This window comes from Scyliorhinus canicula, chromosome 21, assembly GCF_902713615.1.
Source record: "Scyliorhinus canicula chromosome 21, sScyCan1.1, whole genome shotgun sequence".
NCBI lineage: Eukaryota > Metazoa > Chordata > Chondrichthyes > Carcharhiniformes > Scyliorhinidae > Scyliorhinus > Scyliorhinus canicula.
Genome location: NC_052166.1, coordinates 51,068,303 through 51,087,582, shown reverse-complemented (window position 1 = coordinate 51,087,582; position 19,280 = coordinate 51,068,303). Strand labels below are relative to the sequence as shown.

General features: G+C 50.5%; 1 protein-coding gene and 1 long non-coding RNA gene across 4 annotated transcripts in view; one reads left to right on the top strand and one right to left on the bottom strand.

Moving 5' to 3' along the window:
- ralgps1 (Ral GEF with PH domain and SH3 binding motif 1) overlaps nt 1–19,280 on the bottom strand; it is a 723,987-nt gene that overhangs the window by 629,735 nt on the left and 74,972 nt on the right. For 2 of the 3 annotated variants that reach the window (XM_038781971.1, XM_038781976.1), the window contains exon 1: nt 4,186–4,299. The exons of the other annotated variant lie outside the window; for it this stretch is intronic. The gene's annotated coding sequence lies outside the window, so the exon portion shown is untranslated. Of the gene's footprint in view, nt 1–4,185; nt 4,300–19,280 lie in introns of those variants that run through there. 3 annotated transcript variants of the gene reach the window in all.
- The window catches only part of LOC119955604, a 34,751-nt gene continuing 19,851 nt past the window's right edge, over nt 4,381–19,280 (top strand). Inside the window, exon 1 of the long non-coding RNA XR_005458501.1 lies at nt 4,381–4,541. This is a non-coding gene — a long non-coding RNA (uncharacterized LOC119955604). The remainder of the gene's footprint in view (nt 4,542–19,280) is intronic.

Here is a 19,280-nt window from a genome sequence, read left to right as displayed (position 1 = left end):
GTACTTTTATGCCTTTGGTGATTTATATACTACCTCATGGCTGGAATAAAAATCGAGTTAAGTGCCTCAACATGCATCAGTCTGTCTGTGTCATAAACAGCACATGTTTATTCTGGGAATTCAAAGTGACCACGGCCAAAGTAGGGAACGAAGGTTCAAATATATTACACACAAACGTGAACAGGAAAATTGATCACATGCTCCCTCTCAGCCAACATGCAGACATCTCTGTTAATGAGTACCTCTGTTAATCTAATAAGGATTGCAATCCTCTTCATCCTTGAATGCCGATCAGAATCAGTTGTTAAATGTAGCAAAAGGCCATGTTTCGATGCGGTCTTTGTCTCCTGTATCCATTAGTAACCAGAGCAAGGTCACCGAGTGCAGCAGACATGTTTTTGTCGAATGCATTAACGTCGCTACACTGACCAAAGCCCAATCTCCCTCCAGGCTAACTCCACATCAGATGGAAGAAGAATTGTTGCAAGGGTTGAATGAGTGATGAGACATGAAGAAATAGTTACACAGTGACAGGCTGACAGTTTGTGAAGTGTCGTGGAAAACCATGAGAGAACCCTCAATTTTTATTGGGAGCAATTTAGGGCAGAATTTTACATGCCCCAGTCAGGCGTGCCCCCAATCTAGAAGAGCGTAAAAGAGCACACGATGGTGTCAAGCACAACATCATCCCCCACCTGTTTTATTATTCAGTCGTCAGGCACAGATTGGCAATGCACTCGCCAACAATTAAGGAGCCAATCAAAGGGATTATCTTGCCTGGAATATTATGTTGCACATGTGATTTTTAGTTTGCTGAACAGAGAGGTGGGCAACCCAATTATCAACTCTTCCCAATCACGGATGAGAAGTTGGGGGGGGGGGGGGCACCTCAATCTGAAGGCCACTTTCAAATCTGGGGTTCCTTCCTCTGTGGGACCTGGGAGCTCTGGCCCTCTCTATCCCCCACACCCCAACACTGGGATCCCCGGGACACCTACATTGGGAATCGTCAAGTGACTTTGTTCCAGGCTGAGAGTCGCAGTACCTCCTCTAGCCACCGCAGTGCAGGGCCCTGGAGCCCATTATGCACCTTCCACCCTTAGATGTTGGGAGAGATAATGGTCGGGATTATCCTTTCTGCTATCGGCTGGAGAATCCACTTTTCTGCTGGAATCAGAGGCGGTGCTGCTTTGCGATGCTCCACCCCCTCAAAAACAGCGTACTCAGGGAGCACACTGCACGCCGTCAGCATGGCCTCAGGACGTCAACGGAGGCCCTCCCCCCGATACTCTGACCCCGATGGGCCGCGTCCCCGACGGCGTGAGGCGGGTGTCCTCACAACTTTTGTGGCGCTCGCGTGGCGGCTGCGAACTGTGTCCAGCGTCGCCACAATCAGGGGGGACGATGGGTAGCGGGGGGGGGGGGAGAAAGAGAGCCATTCCGCTGGCAAGGGGACATCAGCAGGGGCGGGGGAGGGGGGCAGTGTTTCGCAGGCCGGGTCCGCGCTCGGCCGGCACCATGTTGCACAGCGTGCACATGCGCGGCCACAGACCCGGCCATTCTGCAGGCATATCCGCAGATAAAGCCGGGGGCTTTACGCTGCACAGCTGCTAGCCCTGCAGGCGGAGGATCGGTGCGCCACCACTGCAGACGGATCCTGCAGACATAGCTGCAGGATCGGAGAATCCAGCCCAGTGTGTTGTATGAAGTGACGCGCATTAGTACGTTGGACTGAAAAAAGGCACATGTCCCCGACAACTTTGTTCATATTGACAAGACGCAGAAAAGCGTATTCAAAAATTCTAAATGCATAGGAAAGAGAGAAAGGTAAAGCAGTTTGAAGGTTTACTGATTTGTCACAAACACAAAGCCACAAGGAAAGTATTCTGCCCATTGGTGGGTGGTGTCACACTTCAGGAAAAATGTGAAGGTGCGGGAGAGGATGCAGAAAAGATTCAAGAGAATGATTTCAGGGATGAGGAACATGAGTTATGAAGGCAGGCTGGAAGAAGTTAGGACTGTTTTCTCAGAGGAGATGTGGTGGAGGTATTCAAACTCATGAGGTGCCTGGACAGAGGAGATGGGGAGAAACTATCCCTGTTCACGAAAAGGATGGAGGAGAAGGAGACACCAATTTAAAGTAATTTGCAAAAAGAAACAAAAGCAACACAAGAACAAAAAAAGTATACTTTCACATAGTGAGTGGTGGGCTTCGGGAATGTACGGCCTGAGAATGTGGTGGGTTCAGGTTCAATCGAAGCAGTCAAAAAGGAATTAGACTGTTATGTGAGTGACTGACAGACAGATATCCCGTACAAAAAAAACCAACAGGCTGCAGCTGGATTTTAAAAACATTTTTCCAAGATCTGGCGGAGTTTGGCGACTCTGCGATCTCACCCCGACAGATCTTCTTCCTCCATATTTTACAACTGTTATTATAGTATGTTCTGTTTTTATGTATGGTGCAATCTGCCAGGAGTGTAGGCGGAACAGTGCTTTTCACTGTCCCTTGGTACACATAACAATAAATAAATAACTCAAATAAATCAAAATCAAATCAAAGACTGTGCAGCGTTCGGAGCAGAATGCAGGAAAATGGCACTCAGGGAACTGCTCATTCAGAGAGCTGGTGCTGCCACAACGGGCCGAATGGCCTCCTTCTGAGCGGATTCTCTGGATTTTGCGGACTGTTCTTCCCAGTGTTGCTCCAATTCACCAGACAACAAAAAAATACAAAAAAACGGTCGATCAGACGAAAAACTCAGCTGTTGAAATTGCAAAAAAATTAACTCTGTACATTACTGTCACCTGAGTTACAGAAACAATACCGGAATCCAGTGATTTTAGGTCTGAATGATTATCTCTGGCCTATTAAAACATTAAGCGGTGCCTCAGATTTTTTTTATCTTGCCATGGGAATGAATCAATTAGTAAACATTGCAGCAGTCGGTTAAATTGATCTCTGCACCACTGAACTCAGGCCCAGTTGCCAAGTGTACCGTACTGACTACAACACCCAGTTTGGGATTAGATTGGGAGCAGATGAGCAAACAGCATGGAATAGAACAATTCTGGCATTTCGAGTTACTTGGTTGTAGCGGCAGTGAAATATAACTGCCCATCTTTTATTTCTCTAAGATGTTATCTGATTGCCTTTGGTGGGGGGAGGAGGGTGGGTAGTTAAGTCATGCAGCAATTTTTAAAAGCTTCTTTCAAATGAAGAAATAAGCACAGTTAAACCCATGGGATGCTACGCCAATGGGGCGATCATGGTTAACAGGCTGATTGATATATTTTTCAAGTTTTTCCGTTCAAAAACAAATTATGCTAAGAGAGAATAAACTGAAATTCTATAAGAAAGATTTTTAAAGTTACATTTCTTATGCTAGTTTGGTACATAGAACATAGTGCAGAAAGAGGCCATTCGGCCCATCGAGTCTGCACCGACCCACTTAAACCCTCACTTCCACCCTATCCCCGTAACCCAATAACCCCTCCTAACCTTTTTTGGTCACTAAGGGCAATTTATCATGGCCAATCCACCTAACCTGCACGTCTTTGGATTGTGGGAGGAAACCCACGCAGAAACTGAGAGAACGTGCAGACTCCGCACAGATAGTGACCCAGCAGGGAATCGAACCTGGGACCCTGGCGCTGTGAAGCCGCAGTGCTAACCACTATGCTACCGTTCTGCCCTATTGTTGAGTTTGGTACTTTGGGCTAGAAACACAGCTGACTAAACCCAAGTTCCGAATTGTTCCATTTGATGGGAACACTATTCGCCCTACTTGCAATTCTCAGGGATTAAACATTAAACAAATGTTTCTGATGCTCAAGCCAGTAAATATTTATTTCTAGAACATCGGTGAGTTCAGTTCTTTGCATATTTTGATTTTATTCTTCTGCAGGGGATTCTGAAATGCTATCTTGAACGACAGATTACATTCAACACAGAGCAATCTCATTCATCGTCACATCAATTGGCTGTTGTGTCGCAGCAATTAAAAAGTAACTTAATTCTGGTGCCTTACAGAAATAAAAATAAAAAGCAGTCTCAATCAAGAGCTGTTGAGTTAAAACAAGTGGCAAAATTACTGGATTTAATTTTGTACTGCTCAATGTGCCACAATCCAACACTTGACAGAAAATATTGTTGTGTTCTACGAAATAAGGCAGCAAACTTACTCTTTTTCAACATATTCCTCGAGCCTCAAACAATTCGTCACATACTTCAGCTGTCAATGCCAGCAGGCTATTAGCCCCTGTATCTTGTCCCAATCCTCTCTCTACTTTCCATAGAAGTATTACTGTTTATCCTGTTACAGACAGGTGTTACATTCTATAAATAGACCTCAAGGGCTAAAGCCAAAATCTCTCAACACGCTGACTGAGTAAAGTCTAACCAGCGAACGGAATCCTAATCATTGACAATCTTTCAAAACAACTCCTTAAAAAAGACAACCTCATTCAAATAAATGTTCCCTTTGTGCGTCGCCGATGCGGCCAACCATCTCTCGCTGGAATCCTCAATCAGAAAGCAAGTAAGTTATTTAACAGATCAAGGAAATTGATGGCTTTCTCGCTCTTAGGCGGCACGCAGTGCATCCGGAGCTGGAGAAAAATGTGCACGGAATCAGAAAAGAAATGCCTGAAGCAGGCCACTTGCGGCACGGTGGCGCAGTGGGTTAGCACTGGTGCCTCACGTTGCCGAGGACCCGGGTTCGATCCCAACCCCAGGTCGCTGTCCGTGTGGAGTTTGCACATTGTCCCCATGTCTGAGTGTGTCTCACTTCCACAACACAAAGATGTGCAGGCTGGCTAGGTGGATTGGCCATATCTTTTTATTAAAGCAGTAAAAAAATATGTACAAGGCCAAATGGTACAAACACTAATTTTGTGTTGGAGAAAAACAGGGTACCCTCCCCTCAGTACCAACGTACCGGGGAGGGGGGGGGGGGGGGGTACTCTGATTATTAAAACAGTTCACGACACGTTTCTACAAAAAAAAACAAATGGTACAAGCACTCAACTTTGCACTGGAGATACCTTCGCCTCTGTACCAACAGAAGGGAAAGGAAGGGAGATGGTGGGGAGAGAAGGGAAAGGAGGGCGGTGCAAGGGAGGGAATCGGAGTGTTGGTGAAGGGGGGGGGGGGGGGGAATAGGGCACTGCCTGAACTATCTACAGAGGCAGAAAAACAAAAATGCTAAATTGCCCCTTAATTGGAGGCCATGTGTGTCAGAGCAGACCTCATTTCACTTGCTTCACTCGTTCATAGTATGTGGGCATTGGTGGGAAGACTAGAATTTATTGCCCTTTGACGCCATTCATCCAACTTCTCGAATATAACGGAGTTGCTTGCTGGACGATATCAGAGGGCAGTTAAGAGTAAACCACATTGTTGAATTAAGAGTGACATACAGGACAAACTAGTCAAGGGTGGCAAAGTTCCTTCCCAGAAAGGACATTACGAACCAAATGTTTTTTTAAAGAAAAAACTCAGTATATTCATAGCTCCCATTACTGGCTTTTTATTCTAGAATCTCGGTGGGAAAGCTTTCAATACAACAGTATATTTTATGGCTAAGGTCATGTGTGAACTGTGGTGCACACCCACATTCTACCATTCAATGGGAAATTGTTACAGCCTGGTTCCCCTGTAACATTATGCCTCACTCAATAGAATTTCATATTCACTCCTTATTATAGAATAGAACTGAACTGCAGATTCCCCAGCATCTGCATGGTAATTTCTAATGAAAATATATTGTAGGGAATCATCTCATAAATCAGCAAGGCCTGATTTTGGGTGGGGAAAGCATCATTTATCCCGCCAATGACGATGACTGCTTTTCCGCCATATAATAATAATCGCTTATTGTCACAAGTAGGCTTCAATGAAGTTACTGTGAAAAGCCCAAGTTGCCACATTCCAGCACCTGTTCGGGGAGGCCAGTACAGGAATTGAACCCGCGCTGCTGGCATTGTTCTGCATTACAAGCCAGCTGTTTAGCCCACTGTGCTAAACAGTTGGCTTGTAATATATTGTGGCACTTGGTGAAAAGAATTTGCAGGCACGGCTTCCACACCCGATTACTGGCAGGGTCCTTTGATTCGCTTGCCCTATCACCCCAGCACTTCAATGATCTGGGTGTCATATTTAAAGGCCATTCTGGCGCACAGCTCACATACCAGATTTCTCTGGGAAGTGATGGTCGTCAGATTCAGGAAACGTTCTGCAACCAAGTTTACCAATGCCGCCCTTGAGCACCTGAACACATTGGAGGCTCACCGCAATGTACTCTATCCACGCTCTGGGAGAAAACCTGCAAACAAGGTGACAAATCCAGCAGGAGAGGTGGTGGTCAGTGCCAATGCTCTGCAGAAGAGGACAGCCAGCCAGTGCCACAAGAGGATGAATGATCTCCGCCATTTTGCCAAGGCAAGTCACTTCCCATCATGCTCCACTTACACACTGTCAGATCCAACACACACCTACAAGGACCTCACTCAACACAAGCTTAAAAGGGACACCACCACTGGCTCTCCCACAAACATCTTTATCTTCACTGGAGGGTCATCTCTTCATCACCTCCCTGGTCCTACTCGCTATACAGCCCTCATCATCCGCTCGGACACGCATGTTGCTTACATTATATTGAAAAAATTCTTCCTGGGGAGCTTCTCAGCCTCATCTTCTTCAACCTCTTCACTTTTGGAAATGTGCGACTTCTCCGTCTCCTCCTCCAGCTGTTCTCCCCCCTCCAGCTGTCCCCCCCCCCCCCCCCAGCTGTCCCCCCCCCCCCCCCCCCCCCCCCCATTGCAGCACCAGGTTGTGCAGAGTACAGCTGGCAACCACAATGTGGATTTTACTGCAGGGCTCCACCAGACCCATCCAAGCTCCGGAACCTCCCCTTCACCATCCTAATGTTTTGTTCTACCAAGGTGTGAGTTGCAGCACGAGCCTTTGATGCACCTGGTCTCAGCTGCACTGTGGCCTATACACAGGCGCCAGCAGCCTGATCCTCAGTGGGCAGCCCACATCTCAGAGGAGCCTGCCCTGCAGCCACTGTCGACACGGAAAGATGTCAGGGATCGGAGATCCTTGGGAATCGAAAGGGCATTTGGCACGGTCGCAGACCAGCCCGTGCAGCGCACATAGTTGATAGCGTGATGACACGGAGCTCCGAGTGCCACGTGTGTGCAATCGATAGCACCCTGCACCTGTGGAAATCCCATTGCTCTAGCTTCCTGGCTTGTCGGATCTCGGTCAAATGCACAAAGTTGAGTGCCGCAGGAAGATTGCATCGCAGGCATTGCAAAATCCCTCAGAGGTCACCTGTGGAGCCCTGGAAGGAGCCACTGGTGTAGAAAATCAAGTATCTGGGTCACTTTCCGTGACACCGACGGTGGATGACCTCCAAGATCCCATAGAGCCAAATCCTGCAGAAGATGGCAGATGTAAGCAACTAATTCCCTGGACATGCGTAGTCTTTGGCAACACTGGTTTTCGGACATCGGCAGGTACGTTGGCCGCTGTATGTTGACCCTGGGTCTATCAAGGCACCTCTGAGCTAAGACGGTCATGGGTTCACCCTCCTTGTGCAGAGGAGGCCCTGGCCAAATATTGCCTTTGATGTCGTCTTCTTCTTCTGCCTATGAGCGAGAAGAATGGCAAATGATCACCAGGTGGTCGCCTCACTGGATTATCAAAGGGAGAGACTTGACAATTAGAGTAGTAAGTTGGCACAGTGGTTAGCACAGTTGCTTTACAGCTCCAGGGTCCCAGGTTTGATTTCCGGCTTGGGTCACTGTCTGTGCGGAGTCTGCATGTTCTCCCCGTGTGTGCGTGGGTTTCCTCCGGGTGCTCTGGTTTCCTCCCACAGTCCAAAGATGTGCAGGTTAAGTGGATTGGCCATGCTAAATTGCCCTTAGTGTCCAGAAAGGTTAGGTGGGGTTGCTGGGTTACGGGGATAAAGGGGATAGGGTGGAGACATAGGTGCTCTTTCCAAGGGCCGGTGCAGACTTGATGGGCCGAATGGCCTCCTTCTGCACTGTAAATTCTATGATAATTAGCAATCATCTCCCAAAAGGACCACTCTTTGCCCACTTATCGTCTGCAAGTTCCTCTCAAAGGGCACCGAATCGTGTCCTGGCCATCACACTGATGGCCAGTCCTTAATTTGCATCCTAGTTGGAAAGACCTGACATCACCCCTACCCCACACGGTAGCATGGTGGTTAGCATCAATGCTTCACAGCTCCAGGGTTCGATTCCCGGCTGGGTCACTGTCTGTGTGGAGTCTGCACGTCCTCCCCGTGTGTGCGTGGGTTTCCTCCGGGTGCTCCGGTTTCCTCCCACAGTCCAAAGATGTGCGGGTTAGGTGGATTGGCCATGCTAAATTGCCCGTAGTGTAAGGTTAATGGGGGGATTGTTGTGTTACGGGTATACGGGTTATGTGGGTTTAAGTAGGGTGATCATTGTTCGGCACAACATCGAGGGCCGAAGGGCCTGTTCTGTGCTGTCCTGTTCTATGTTCTATGTTCTATGTCTGAGTGGTCACAGCTTTGGCAACTCTACTGAATTCTGAGCATTGTCCAAAGCTTCACTCCAAGGCCTTGTGCTCTGCTTGACCAAGTGGTGGGGTGAGGGGGTGGGGGAGTGTGGAACTTGTCAATAGGTACTTCAGCACAGAGTCAAGGATTAGGAGCACTATCTTTGGCAACCTTTCTAAGGGTTACTTACTGAGTCGAGAGTGATCCAGCCACAGCACAGCAGTCATTGAATCTGGACGTCCATGTGCCAAGTGCAGTAAACACTGGCACCATCAAACAACTGCTGCTTAAGTGGGACAATTGCATGTCTGACTTCGAGCAAGTCAATTGAGTTCAAGCTGAACAGTCTCAGCTGCAATGGGGTACTGATCATTGACACGTTTTTCCATTCACCTTTCCCTCGTCTACCCCACCTCTTTCCAACCCCCACCCCAAGATCGTGTGGAACCAACAGTCCGTGCTGTCCTCCCCATCACATCCCCCCACTCCACTCCAGGCCCCCTCTATGCACACCTTCAAAAAAGAAGGCCACGGCCCTACACCAGGAGGCTGCCTCGAGTACATTGCTGTTCAGAATTGCCCGTGAACCCACTCTCCCCTGCCGCTCCCACTCTTGACGACGTAGAGCTGCTCCCGCCAGTTTGAATGCATCGAAGGAGGTCTTACGATATTTTTCACTCGCGCCGCCAAGTCTGCCCAATGTGAATGGAAGCGGAAAATCCCGGTCGTTGTGTTCTACTGCACAAGTATTTTGGAAAATCCAAAGCAAAAATGCTTTTTAGGTTTTCTTTTGGCATGTTTAAGTTCACCAGTTCTTCTGTGAATACTTATTCTGTTGCCAGCGAGTGTAATTTGCTGTTTCATTGTTCATCATCTGGCTAACATACGGGCTTGTGCTGATAAGTAATGTGAGATTTGCGCAACAAAAGTGCCAAGGACAGAATCGAACCATCACCCCTCAATATTCGAATGCATCACCATCACCGCATTCCCATTATCTTTTTTTAAAAAATAATTTTTATTCAAATTTTTCAACTCAAATTTTCTCCCAACAATAAAATAAACAAGGCATAGCAAAAACAGAAAGAAAACCCCTCCCCCCCCCCATACAAAGCGATAAATTAACAAAAAAGAAAGTAACAAACATATAGTTTCAAAAACAAACCCCCTTACCAGACCCATAATTCCCCCCCCCGGGACGCTGCTGAGATTGACCACCACCTAACACTCCGCCAGAAAACCAAGAAAAGGCTGCCACCGCCGGAAGAACCCTTGCACCGACCCCCTCAGGGCAAACATGACCCTCTCCAGTTTGATGAACCCGGCCATGTCGTTAATCCAGGATTCCGGGCTCGGGGGCTTCGCGTCCCTCCACTGTAAGAGAATCCTGCGCCGGGCTACTAGAGATGCAAAGGCCAGGATACCGGCCTCTCTCGCCTCCTGCACTCCCAGCTCCGATGCTACCGCAAAGATAGCGAGCCCCCAGCCCGGTTCCACCCTGGACCCGACCACCTTGAACAAGGTCCCCGCCACCCCCTTCCAGAACCCCTCTTACGCCGGACACGCCCAGAACATGTGGGTGTGATTCGCCGGGCCTCCCGAACATCTCCCACACCTGTCCTCACCCCCAAAGAACTGGCTCAGCCTGGCCCCAGTCATGTGCGCCCTATGCAGCACCTTCAGCTGAATTAAGCTGAGTCGTGCGCAAGAGGACGTGTTCACCCTCCCCAGGGTGTCCGCCCACGTCCCCTCGTCGATTTCCTCCCCTAGCTCCTCCTCCCACTTCGCTTTCAGCTCCTCCACCGAGGCCTCCTCCCCCTCCTGCATCACCTGATAAATTGCCGAGGTCCTACCCTCACCGACCCACGTCCCCGAGAGCGCCCTATCCTGCACCCCACTTGGCGGCAATAGCGGAAACTCTGCCCCTGCCGCTTAACAAACGCCCTAATCTGCATATACCTGAAAGTATTCCGGGGGGGAGGGGGGGGGGGGGGAAAGAGAGAGAGACCCCACTTCCCCACCAACTCCTCAAGTCGCAAACTTCCCGTCGAGGAAAAGGTCCCCCATCCGCCTGATGCCTGCCCTATGCCAACTCAAAAACCCACCACCTATTCTCCCCGGTGCAAATCGGTGGTTGCCCCATATTGGGGTCCAAACTGACGCCTTCACTTCCCCCCTATGTCGCCTCCACTGCTCTCAAATTTTGAGGGAAGCCACCACTACCGGACTCGTAGAGTACCTTGCCGGGGGAAGTGGGAGCGGGGCCGTCACCAGTGCCTCCAAACTCGTGCCCACACAGGACGCCACCTCCAACCTCTTCCATGCGGCACCCTCCCCCTCCATCACCCACCTACGGATCATTGCCACATTCGCAGCCCAGTAGTACCCACACAGGTTAGGCAACCCCAAACCACCTACCTCCCTGCCTCGCTCCAGGAATACCCTCCTCACTCTCTCGGGGTCTTCTGCGCCCACACGAACCCCAGAATACTCTTATTAACCCTCCTAAAGAAAGCCTTCGGAATCAAGACGGGGAGACACTGGAAGAGAAACAAAAACCTCGGGAGCACCGTCATCTTAACCGACTGGACCCTGCCCGCCAAGGAGAGAGGCAGCACATCCCACCTCCTAAACTCCTCCTCCATCTGTTCCACCAGCCTCGAAATGTTTAGCCTATGTAGGGCCCCCCAGCTCCTAGCTATCTGGACGCCAAGATATCTAAAGCTCCTCTCCGCCCTCTTCAATGGGAGCTCCCCTATCTCCCTCTCCAGGTCCCCCAAGTGCAGCACAAACAGCTCACTCTTCCCCATGTTGAGCTTATAGCCCGAAAAGTCCCCAAACTCCCCAAGTATCCTCAATACCTCTGGCATCCCCCCCCCCCCCGCCGGATCCGCGATGTACAACAGTAAATCATCCCCGTACAGAGACAACCGGTGCTCCTCCCCCCACACAATCCCCCTCCAGTTCTTAGAATCCCTCAGCGCCATGGCCAGGGGTTCAATCGCTAACGCGAAGAGCAGGGGAGACAAGGGGCACCCCTGCCTCGTCCCCCAGGACAGCCGAAAGTCCTCCGACCTCCTCCCATTCGTCACCACGCTCGCTACCGGGGCACTATACAGCAGCTTCACCCAGCTAATAAATCCCTCACCAAACCCAAATCTCCTCAACACCTCCCACAGGTAGCTCCATTCCACTCTATCAAAGGCCTTCTCCGCATCCATCGATGCTACTATTTCCGCCTCCCCATCCGCCGCCGACATCATCATAACATTAAGAAGCCGCCGCACATTGACATTCAGCTGCCTCCCCTTCACAAACCCCGTTTGGTCCTCATGGATAACCAGTGGGACCACATCTTCCACCCTTCTAGACAGTACCTTAGCCAACTACTTTGCGTCCACGTTGAGGAGCGAGATCGGCCTGTAAGACCCACACTGGAGGGGGTCCTTATCCCGCTTCAGAATCAGTGAAATTATTGCTCTAGACATCGTCGGGGGCAAAGTCCCCCCCCCTCGCCTCATTCAGGTTCCCACAAACAACGGGCCCAGCAGGTCTGAGAACTTCTTATAAAACTCCACCGGGAACCCGCCAGGTCCCGGTGCTTTCCCTGTCTGCATGCTCCCCAGCGCCTCCATCACCTCCTCCAACTCGGTTGGGGCCCCCAGACCCTCCATTCGCTCCTCCTCCACTCTTGAACTCCAGCTTATCCAGAAAGCGGTCCAGCCCACCCACCTCCCTAGGGGGCACTGACCGGTACAGCTCCTCGTAAAAGGATCTGAACACCCCATTAATGTCCCCAATACTCAGCACCAGGTTCCCTCCTGTATCTGTGACTCCCCCTATCTCTCTCGCTGCCTCCCACTTCCGGAGCTGGTGGGCCAGCATCCGACTTGCCTTCTCCCCGCACTCATATACCGCCCCCGCGCCCTCCTCCACTGCGCCTCCACCTTCCGGGTGGTCAAGTATATCGAACTCCGCTTGGAGACTGCGACGCTTCCTCAAAAGCCCCTCTTCCGGGACATCCGCATACCTCCTGTCCACGCTTACCATTTGTTCCACCAACCTCTCCCTCTCAACCCTCTTCCCCCTTCTCCCTGTGCGCCCAAATAGATATCAGCTCCCCTCTAACCACTGCCTTCAACGCTTCCCAGACCACCCCAACTTGCACCTCCCCATTGTCATTAGCTTCCAAATACCCCTCTATGCACCTACGGACCCGCCCACATACTTCCTCCTCTGACAGAAGCCCCACACCTAACCTCCACAGTGGCCGCTTATCCTTCCCCTCCCCCAGCTCCAGGTCCACCGAATGCGGAGCATGGTCAGATATGGCTATCGCCGAATACTCCGCCACCACCACTATCGGGATTAGCGCCCTGCTGAGAACAAAAAAATCAATCCGGGAATAAGCCTTGTGGACATGGGAGAAAAAGAAAAACTCCCTACCCCCCAGCTTCAAAAACCTCCAAGGGTCTACCCCTCCCATCTGATCCATAAACCCCCTCAGCACTGTGGCCGTTGCCGGCCTCTTGTCCGTCTTAGACCTCGAACGATCCAGAGCTGGGTCCAACATAGTATTAAAATCCCCTCCCAAGATCAAGCCCCCCGTCTCCAGGTTCGGAATCCGGCTCAACATTCGCTGCATGAAACCTGCATCGTCCCAGTTGGGGGTGTACACATTGACCAGAACCACCTGCTCCCCTTGAAGCCTACCACTCACCATTACGTATCTGCCACAGCTATCCGCCACCACACTCGACGCCACAAACGACAAGCTCTTACCAACTAAAATCTCCACCCCTCGACTCTTCACATCTATCCCCGGGTGAAACACCTGCCCCACCCAGCCTCTTCTCAGCCTCACCTGATCCGCCACCTTAAGGTGCGTCTCCTGGAGCATAGCCACGTCCGCTCCCAGCCCCTTCAAATGCACCAAGACCCGGGACCGCTTCACCGGTCCATTCAGCCCCCTCACGTTCCATGTGACCAGCTGAATCTGGGGGGGGGGTGGGGGGGGGGGGGGGGGGGGGTCTTCCCCCTCCCTCTGCGCCGATCAGCCATAGCTCTCCCTCGGCTCACCACGTGCCTGCAGAACCCCCCAGGCCCGTTCCCCATGGTGGCAGACCCCCCTCCCATTACCAGCAGTTCCCCTTCGGCCCCTCCAGCAGCAACCCGGTACCCCCCCATATCCACCCCCCCCCCCCCCCCCCCCCAGCTAGGGCCACCCCTAGAAGCGGAATCCCTTCCATTGTACTTCCGTAAGTCAGACTACTCCTGCTGACTCCGGCTGCTCCCACCACCCCAACGACCCCCCCCCCCCCCCCCCCCCCCCCGGTGCAACACAACCACCACTCACCCCACCCAGTGCCGGTCCCGCCCACTGCGCCTCCAGCATGGGAAGAAAGCCCGTACTTCCATCTCAGACCCCGCCCCCCCGACCCAACACTCGGGGAAAAAGAAGGGCGCGTGACCCAGCGGGCCCGCAAACAGCTCCCCAGCCCTCCACCAGCGAAAATCAAGAAAGCACCTGAATAAATAAATAACAACCCCAAAAAGCAACAAAGCAAAAAGGCAACAACAAACACAACCAGAAAAACGAAAGGATACCCAGGAGGACAAGGCCTCCGGACTATATACATCAGTCCCTAGCCCCCCAGTCCTCAGTTCGTGTCCAACTACTCTGCCTGGACGAAGGTCCAGGCATCTTCCGGGGAATCGAAGTGAAGCTGGCGATCTTTATAAGTGACCCAGAGGCGAGCTGGCTGTAACAGGCCAAACTTCACTCCCTTCTTGTGAAGCACTGCCTTCGTCCGATTAAAACCAGCCCTTCTCTTCGCCACCTCCGCGCTCCAATCCTGATAAATCCGGATCTCTGCATTCTCCCACTTGCTGATCCTCTCCTTCTTCGCCCAACGCAGCACACACTCACGGTCAACGAAGCGGTGAAAATGGACCAGCACCGCCCTAGGCGGCTCATTCGGCCTGGGCTTCCTCAACAACACTCGATGGGCACCCTCCAACTCCAAGGGCCCCTGGAACGACCCCGCGCCCATTAACGAGTTCAACATCACAGCCACATAGGCCCCCAAGTCCGAACCTTCCAGCCCCTCCGGGAGGCCCAGGATCGGCAAGTTCTTCCGACGGGGACGGTTCTCCATCTCCTCCATCCTCGCCTGCTATTTCTTGTGGAGCGCCTCATGCGACTCCACCTTCACTGCCAGGCCTAGGATTTCGTCCTCGCTCTCTGAGGCCTTTTGCCGTAGCTCTCGGATCTCTGCACCCTGAGCCGTCTGGAGTCGCCGTGAGCTTGTCCAGCGACGCCTTAAACGGTTCCAAAAGCTCAGCCTTCAGCTCTCTGAAGCAGCTCCTGCTGCTCCTGCGCCCACTGCTGCCGGTTCCCCGCCCGCCGCCATCTTGTTTCTCCTGCCTTGCACCTTTCTCTGCTCCAAAGCCGATTTTTTAACCGCTCCGCTCCTGGTCCAGTCCATCCACCTGCAGATAAGCGCAGTGGATGTGTTCCCACACCGGGAAAAGTCCAACCAGCACCGCTACGGGCCCTTAAAAGGAGGGCCCTTACCGAAAATAGCGGGAGCTACCGAACGTGCGGCTTAGCTCCGCATCACCGCAACAGGAAGTCCTGCATTCCCATTATCAACATCGTGGGGGTTTCCAATGCCATCGTGGGGGGGGGGGGGGGGGGGGGGGGGGGGTTACCATTGCCCAAAGGTGGAACAAGTGGCTAGCACTGTGACTTCACAGCACCAGAGTCCCAGGTTCGATTCCCCGCTGGGTCACTGTCTGTGCGGAGTGTGCATGTTCTCCCCGTGTCTGCAGGGATTTCCTCCGGGTGCTCCGGTTTCCTCCCACTGTCCAAAAATGTGCAGGTTAGGTGGATTGGCCATGCTAAATTGCCCTCCGTGTCCAAAAAGGTTAGGAGAGGTTATTGGGTTACGGGGATAGCGTGGAAGTGAGGGCTTAATTGGGTCGGTGCAGACTTGATGGGCTGAATGGCCTCCTTCTGCACTGTTATGTATGAGCAGGAGAGGGGCTGGGAATGCTGCACCAAGTAACTCCTCGCCTGGCTCCCCAAAGCGTGTCCACACCACCTCAAAAGGATACCGCCACTCTTTATCTCCCCTTTAGATTGCGCCCTCATCATCTGCCTGGTCCCAGTTGCTGCACACATGCGTCAGACATTCTTACCTGCCCTGGCACACACCCTGCTTACACTCTCGCCATCTGTCTTCATGCAGGACAAGCTGGCACACACAGCAGCATCATACAAAGCCACAGCCACTATCACCTAAAAGGACAAGGTCAGAGGGTGCAGGGGTACATCCCCACCAAGCCACACACCATCCTGACTTCGAACTTAATCACTGTTCCTTCACTGTTCCTAACAGCACTGTGGGTACACCAGATTGACTTCAGTGGTTCAAGATGGCAGCTCACCACCACCACCTTGCCAAGGGCAATTAGGGATAGGCAATAAATGCAGGCCAAGCCAGTGTGGCGCACGTTCCAAAAATCAGCTATTAAAGAGCATTAAGTAAAATCCCTTCCGATAGCGGATTATTTTTATTTTCAATCCCTTGTCAATTTTCCCAATGCTAACTGGATGAAGACCAACAGAAGGATGCCATCATCCTATTTAATATCACTTATTTCAGATTAACATGTAATGAACCCATAAGTCTCAGTGCTCTATGTATACTGAGCCAACAAGAGAAATCCAAAATAAATGGAACAACTGGTCAAGCAGACGGTCAGCAAAAGATATTTTTGCCTCTCTCTGGACCACTTTGAGCAATGTAGAACAAGAAATAAGGTTCGCCTTACAGGAATTGATGGTTTCACTGTGTTTAAAATCACATGTAAAATATAAACATATATATGTTATGTGGGTATGTAATATATATGGCATTTTAGAATTGGTAGTTAATACAGCACAACATGTGACCACATACACACGGGTGAGTGCGCACACATACCACACACTAGTGATCCAAATTTTGGGGGGAACCAGAGTTTCTGAGAAGCAGTGCTGCTTACTGCCACTTCTCCTGTAAGCCAGCAGCAGGGTTTTGCTGCTGTTAATCAGATGATAACAAACAGTGTGCGTCAGACATTGAGAAAAAGTCTAAGTGATGCAGAGTGGAGAAAAAAAATGGTCCCTGAACGCTTCTTCTCTCCCCCCCCCCCCTCCCCCCCGCCCACACACACACACACACACACACAATGATAATTATATCCACATTGATATTAATTCTGTTTCTTTATGCTGTTGCGCCCAGCAACCCACTCAAGCCAGATATTTTCCAGATGTTGGCAGATGTTCTCTGGTTGCACGGTTTCAACATACTGATTCACATATCACAAGACACGTCTCTCCCATTTCCAAACCAATCACTGCGCAAGCCAAATCCAACAAGCAAATGCCTATCTAAATTTGATTACCACTCGCGTTAGTACGAAACCAATTGGTCTTGGTCAGATGGTTACATTTCATTCCTAAGACTTTAAGTTGATGGTCAGAACCAATTACCTTGCTGCATACTAATTCAGCACATTCTCGTGGGGGGGGGGGGGGGGGGGGGGATGGAAAACTACATTCTGGAATTGCAGGATTAGCGAGGTCAAAGGTCATTGGAAATAGGCAGGAAACTGGAATTCAGGCCCAGATCAGTGACAATTTTATTGAATGGTGGAGCAGCCTCGAGGGATCAGGTAGCCTACTCACACTCCTCTTTCTTTTGAACTAAAGTTCCCGTTCCATACAGTGTGCACAGCCAAAGCTGTCATGTTCATTATATCTCCTTATACATTATTTACCTGAAATGTCAACAAGCCTTACGTTATAGAAGTACCAAGAGCACCCCAGCAAAGAAACTTTTGAAAGATAGACAGAATGTAATCTCTATTCATTACTATATTTAAAGAATATACAATGCTATCTTAAATATAATCCAATTCCTTTGACTTCAGTGGATAGCGTAGCATGACATGTTTGGATTTTGAACTGGATGCTGATAATAACACTCTTCCACTTTGGTATGATGCCAATGAGCCATAATATTTGAACAATACAAACTTTGTGTGCAAGGATGCAGTTTGCAGTGAGTACTTACTGCTATGGGGTCCTTTCAGAATCTCACAACAGGATATGGCAACTCATTCTGTTAAAAGACACAAAAGGCAATTCTGATATCGGTGTAGAATGGAACACCCACCGATGACAAACGTTGCGATTTAGAGGATTCAGGGAAGGAATTTTTATTTGTCTTCTACCATTTTAGTCGGGGATAAAGACCCTGTGGTAGAATGACTAGGGGTATTACGGTACCTGGGAGTGTGAGTCGCTATTGGTGCAGAAGGCTCGCTGCCCATTGGCCCAAGTGTTGTCTTCTCATTGGTCGAGAGAAAGGTAGCTCCGCCCACGAGGCGGAGTATAAGAACCCGTGTTTCCCAGCAGCCATCGTCATTTCTGTACTCCTGCTGCTGCGCACACTTCTTGTAGATTAAAGCCTTTGATTCGGACTACTCCTTTGTTTCTGTGTTCATTGATCGCACATCAGACCCTTAATGCAGGTATTATCCATGTTCACGTCTGTGGCGGGCCTCTGCCGTCAATTCTGCCAGACACCAGGATTGGCCACCAAGTTGAGCAGGTGGCTTGTGAATAAGCCACTGGTGATGGAGAGTCATCTTCTTCACCATCATTTTGATGTACTTCAGAACTGTCAGAATTAAGTGACATCCAACACTGCTGGGAGAGGAGCAACACTATAAATTATTTCAAAAGGCCAAGGGCAGGATTAGGAATCACTCTGGGCTCAGTGCTTTTCTCAATTTTGCAACAGTAAATTATTGCCAAGTCAGTGGATTTTAAAAACAAATCTCTATGGCTGCCTGGTTCTCTACGTTGCTGCAGGCAAACGTCCCTGGTAGTCATGGCCATTTACCACTGATTCCCACAGTGAGAAGTTTCAAAGCTCAGGTAAGGATTATTGGCAGAAGCCGGATTCCTTTTTGAGAAAGTGACCAGCTTCATAGCTTTTTCATGGCGACACCGGGTTAGCCATTGGCAGAAAACCCGGCTCACCCCTGCTGCCACAATAGAAACTGCTTCTCAGAGGACACGGTGGGAGTGCTGCAATAAAAAATACCTTTCTGGGGAAAATGGATCATCACATGGCTAGAGATATTGGCCCAGATCTTACTATAATTATGGTCAGAATTCTCCCATTTCAGGGCTAGGTGCTGAGGCAGGGCAAGAATGTGGAGTGCTTCCTGCTACAGAGGCTGGCGGGAAAACATGCCAAATCATCCAGCCCCAACTTTTTTATGCATCCGGGTGTTCTACGTCTTATTCCATGGCAGTCCACCATCGTATCCGGGCACCACATTGAAAACACGTCCAACATCACTGACCCATGATTGGAGAAAGAACATGGGCCACCTGAAAAGGAAGATGGATCTCCAAGAACACTGAGGGTGGAAGATGGCCCCCCTCCAGGACACTAATCTGGAAGGTCCACCTGCAGTTTCTCCCCCCCTCCCCACTGCTGTGGTGTTCTCGAGTGTTGCAGGCAGCCTCCATCCTGAACTCTGGAGGCAGCTCAGGCATTGCTCAATTTCTGGGCCTCCTGCCATATTCTCTCTCTCCCCTATTGAACCTATCAGTGGGGGGGGGTGCTTGGGAGAATTCCTCCCAATCCCTAGAAA